Source organism: Homarus americanus, unplaced genomic scaffold, assembly GCF_018991925.1.
Source record: "Homarus americanus isolate GMGI-L3 unplaced genomic scaffold, GMGI_Hamer_2.0 scaffold53156, whole genome shotgun sequence".
NCBI lineage: Eukaryota > Metazoa > Arthropoda > Malacostraca > Decapoda > Nephropidae > Homarus > Homarus americanus.
Genome location: NW_024721645.1, coordinates 638 through 6,290, shown reverse-complemented (window position 1 = coordinate 6,290; position 5,653 = coordinate 638). Strand labels below are relative to the sequence as shown.

General features: G+C 32.4%; 1 long non-coding RNA gene across 3 annotated transcripts; it reads right to left on the bottom strand.

Moving 5' to 3' along the window:
- Window positions 1-1,851: 1,851 nt before the first annotated feature.
- LOC121861830 lies at window positions 1,852-5,432 on the bottom strand. 3 transcript variants are annotated; one of them, XR_006088098.1, is made up of 3 exons: window positions 5,323-5,432; window positions 4,080-4,263; window positions 1,852-2,228 (listed from the first exon to the last, which is right to left on the bottom strand). It is a non-coding gene; the product is annotated as an uncharacterized LOC121861830 (long non-coding RNA). The 3 variants fall into 3 exon arrangements; XR_006088097.1 differs by having other exon boundaries at window positions 4,080-4,266; window positions 5,323-5,424; XR_006088096.1 differs by lacking the exon at window positions 5,323-5,432 and having other exon boundaries at window positions 4,080-5,316.
- Between the last annotated feature and the right edge of the window lie 221 nt (window positions 5,433-5,653).

The window sequence follows — 5,653 nt, the reverse complement described above, 5'->3', positions numbered from 1 at the left end:
TAAGTATATATTAAATGCGTCCTCCGAAAGCGTCAATTTGCCACCAGAGTTTAACAGTTAACTCTTGTATAATATTTCTGATAAACTTCCTACATGTTTATGTTTGATATAATTAATGTATGAATCTTTATATAATTTAGCTAAATGTCTTTCTCGTCAGAAATGGTCATTATGAATAAACTCGTTTAGAAATACATCATTACTTCAGGAGGAAATCGGACAGATTTGCAACAGCCAATCAGGTGTAACTCTTGAGGAGGGGGCGGGGCATCTCTTCTCATCTGATAAAAAATGCACTATAGTCAAATCAGCTCCAAAATTTCATCTTATATTTCTCCAATGAGGGTTTTTACTTCATTTACCAGTGTGGCCGTTACACTTATGGAATATCATCTACGATCTCACCTCTCATTATTTATTACTGTATTATTTACTTTATTATTGTAAGTACATTTTATAACTATTTATATTTGCACAATAATTATAAATATAATATTGTATATGACAGCCAAGGCAACTTTTTGAACCACTCAATTATTTCATATTCATTCCAAATTCAAATCGTTTAATTAATTTTTTGAGAAACATATGAATTAAACCAAAGTACGAATTACAGCGATCCTATTCAATGAAAGTCCAAAAATTCATTGTTTAAAAATATTCTAAGTCCAAAAATTCATCATGTAAAATATTATAAGTCCAAAAATTATTAAAAGTCCAAAAATTCATCTTTAAAAATATTCTAAGTCCAAAAATTCATCATTTAAAATATTATAAGTCCAAAAATTATTATAAGTCCAAAAATTCATCTTTAAAAATATTCTAAATCTAAAAATTCATCGTTTAAAATATTCTAAGTCCAAAAATTCATCGTTTAAAATATTCTAAGTCCAAAAATTCATCGTTTAAAGTATTCTAAGTCCAAAAATTCATCGTTTAAGATATTCTAAGTCCAAAAATTCATCGTTTAAGATATTCTAAGTCCAAAAATTCGTTTAAAATATTCTAAGTCCAAAAATTCATCGTTTAAAGTATTATAAGTCCAAAAATTCATTGTTTAAAAATATTCTAAGTCCAAAAATGGCCAAAATTATTCCTGGGCAAATTTTGAGTAATAATAAATTTTTGTGTGGTTTTAGAGGTAAAACATTTGTGCCATTCTTACGAGCTCCAGCTTGGCATCTGTGTATTATAAGGCATAACGGACTACCTGGACGTGGGGAGAGTAACTCACTGGGCCCCTACTGAGTTACTCTTCCCACGGCCAGGTAGTCCGTTATGCTTGTATTTTTTTATATTATTGGTGAATGATAATTTGAAGGCCATCCTCCGGAGACTCTTCCGATTATCGTTTACCAAATTTTTTCAACGTTAGTCCTGGCAATGGCAAACTCAAAAAACACTTAAGGGTAAAAATAGGGCAATTTTTCGGCCATTTTTTGCTCAAATTTCGCTATTTTTGGCCATTTTTCCATAAAAAATGCCAATTTTTAGCTATTTTTCTGTATTTTTAGCCATTTTCTTCAGGTTTTTAGGTTATTTTAGTTATTTTTATATATTTTTATATATTTTATATATATATATATTTTTTAATTTATATATTTTTTTTTATATATATATTTTATTTATATATTTTTTTTATTTTTTTATATTTTATTTTTTTATTTATATATATTTTTTATATTTTATATATATATACTGTATATTTATATATATATATTATTTATATATTGTTTATTTTTCAAGTTATATATATTTTTCATTTGTATATTATATTTGTATATAATGAATTAGATATTTTTTTCAAGTTGAAAATATTGTAAATGCTGGAAAAGGTTAATAAAGACGTAATGACATTTAGACATTTATTAATGGAAACTTAATGGCTCTATAAATTTGCAGTCCAGGGGAGCAGCACACGCAGAGCAGAGCCGTCCAGGGCAGCTGCACACACAGAGCAGAACCGTCCACGGTAGCAGCATGTACAGAGCAGAGCCGTCCAGGGGAGCAGCAAGCACAGAGCAGAGCCATCCAGGGGAGCAGCAAGCACAGAGCAGAGCCGTCCAGGGGAGCAGCAAGTACAGAGCAGAGCCGTCCAGGGCAGCAAGCACAGAGCAGAGCCGTCCAGGGCAGCAAGCACAGAGCAAAGTCGTATAGGGAAGTCCAAGGCAGTAGCCAGTAAGCACAGTCTAGGGCAGCACGGCACTCCAGTGTTCAGAACAACATTTCTGTACAAAATAAAATGTAAAATTAATATTCAAATTTTTTAACCATAAAAATGTTTTAAATATAGTAATGACAAAATGAACTGTAGTGTTTTAGACAAAATTCCTTAACACTTGACAGAACCAAATTTATAAACAACAGAAAAGTAAGAATTTTTGTTAATTTGAATTTTTCACCAAATGATCCTTGAGAACAAGTGTCTAGGGAATATTATCAGTAACTGTACAGCAACTTAACCTAAGTGTACAAGTTATGGTTCATATTAACTAAACTATAAAAACCAAAAACCTTTCATTACAAAACTTACCCACAAGTGAGTTTAGTTTAACCATAATAGTTATTGATGCTTAACTACAATATTTCCTGTATCTTTGGTTCATAGTTGTGTTAATATATTTTAAATGTTTTCTTTCAATGACTTGACCCAGAACTTATTGATTTGTGATGAATATTTTTACTTTCCACTAACTTTACGTCAAAGAATTCCTCGAGTGGGTCAGTCACATGTCTGGTACAGTATTACAAGTGAATGTTGCTAAGAGTACTTTATTATTTACTAAACATACTCATCTTGTAGGTAACTTTATGTACTTTACTGAATTAATTAAAGTCAAGCATAAACATGACCAATAATTATTTCTGGTGTTATAAATTTGATGTATTAAACGATTGGTTGAGAAGTTATAAGTAGTTACGGCCAGAGTCCAGTTTTGGGGCTTTTAACTTTGGTCAATTGTTATGATATTCCTGTCATCAATAAAGGATCATAGGTACAGTCAGGATCAAAAGTGTTGAACACTTGGCAATATCTGTCATCTACATGAGTTATATGATTGGGATATACTGTACTAATAACACAACAGTACTATCATATGCCTGAACCACAAAATAGGATTAAACTACAGTGAGTTCTGCTATAACGCGTGTTTTGATAACGCGAATTTGCTCTAACGCGATTTATGAATTCGGAACAATATTTGTATAACGCGATCGCTTGTTTGCTATAACGCGATTTTTGCTTACTATTTCTCCAATTTTGTGGTATTAACTGTGAATATGGTAAAGAAGAATATCTCCAAAAAGCATTCTGATGATAGAATTCCCGGTGATTATCGTAAAAGAAACGATATAACACTTGAAGAGAAGCTTGATGTTATCAACCTCAAAATCACCCTTCTCCCCATCAAGTTACATTCATATTTTTTCAAGGTAAAGTGTTAAATTTACTGTATGATTTCATTATTAGATATGAATGTAACATTTATTTAGACTGTGCTATCCTTTGTGTTAGGCTAACTACTAAATTTTTTTCGATTTCGAGTAATCTGCACCTAACCCTATTTTCTCCATAAGCCCTGTTATTTCTATTACGCGATTTTCTATAACACGATATTTTACAAGAACACAATTATCGCTAAGAGAAAGAGAACTACCTGTACTATACCAAAGATCTTCGGTACTTACATGCCAAATACTGTCACGTGTTCAGCACTTTTGACCAAGACTGTACATCAATTCTAGCCCCACAATCCCTTCAATATTCTCAACCCTTTAAACATTTTCTCTTGTATATAAATTTAAGTATAATTTCTCCATTACTTTCTATTTTGTCTTGACATTTATAGCACCAAGAAATCTAGTATGGTCATTGAATATCCCAGAGCAATTTGTTTGTCTTTGGTTTTAAGGATAAACTGGCAGAGAAATTCCAGTCTGAGTGTTGGAAAAGTTCATTTTGACACAGGCCGATAAAGTAAACTTCACTCCCCTGTAAGTGATCATTCCGAGGCTATTTTATATGTAATATGTTTTTTGTATATTTTTACATCAACAGAACTCATTATATTCCTTACCTGAGGTAGAGAGGAGGAGTGAAAGGATGGTTCTGGGCTGTATCTTTGCATCGGCTTCCTTTAGTTGTGTTGTGAATCACTAGCCATCCTGATATTGGAGGAGAGAAGCCTAGTACAGCAGTACAAGTGAGGCAAGATGTGTGGTACAGCAGAGTGCACACCTCTCCTTGCCAAGGTCCAGAACCTACTGGAAGTAAAGTCAAGTTATTACCTATAAAAGGTTTCAAGTAAAATATTTTCACAATACTAATTTATCCTAATACAGTATTGTATAACATGACCCTAAACTGACGGTTTTATCCTCTATGGAAGTACCACATTAAACCACTTAATCTAGTACAGTAATTGAAGAACAATCAAATACATTAGTGATGCACCGTTAATAACCAGATTCAAAACTCCCAATCTGCCGCCAGATTTAGAGTTAATGCTATAATTTAGGTCTATTTTATCAAGCAGGTAAAGCAGTTAAGTCACTATATAGTCTCGCCACCAAAGCCAGACTATAAACAAAGTATCGGCCAAATACAGTACAGTATTTAAATGAAACAATTTCCTCTGGTGGTAAAGAAACCCGTCCACAAATACATCAACTTTAGTGGGTAATAGTATTACAGAAATCTTGAAGCTGCAATATTAAGAACAGCTGGGTTTTATATTTCATAATTTTTGCAGGATTTAAGTCTACTGTAGTATAGTATATTGGTAAATAAAATAAGTAATGTGCTTTAACAAGGCTTCCTCGTCAGCGACAGTCTTTACCGGATTATTTTCTCTTCAGAATAAATAAGAGCTACTTTGTCTGGCATAATATATTTATTACCGGTACTGTATAATGAAGTGTTGTACAAAGACCTGCACAGACACTGCCATGTTATCCATCACAACTACAAGACAATGATCAGCATCCGAGAGTGACATTACCATAATAAGTGAACAGACTAACTGGTTTCCGTAATTACTGTATTTTGCTGGTAATAAAAATGTTACCAATTAATTTCTCAACCCAAAATAGACTGCAAAATGGCATCAGCTAATACTTTGTTTACCAATACCTGTACAGATTATTCCACAAAATATGGATATTTGTAATTTATCAATTAATTGGTGCATCCCTAATATTGTACAGTACTAATACTTGATTGATACATGTACTTAAAAGAGTTAACTAGACACGGCAGTCCATGGGTTACAATTACAGTATAGTACTGTCAAGTTTAGTGAAGAAACCACAATGAGTTACCCTGGACTGGAGCAGTGCAGCAAGTCGGTTCACCAGAAAACTCTTAGGTCATTTGTTGGATCCTCCATCTTTAAGTTATCATCCTGGAATGAATAATTGTTACAACTGTACAAATAAACAAATAGTATACCTACAGTACACTACTATTATACAGCACAGTACATTAATGCAGGTATCCCCCAATATACAATACATATGCCTGATAAACAATAGTTTCAACAAATGTCTACACTACACATTAGCAGACAATGAATAAGTCCCATTTTGTCAACACTTATCTGTATATGAATGTAAAGATTTTTCCCTCACAGGAACATAACCCCCAATATAT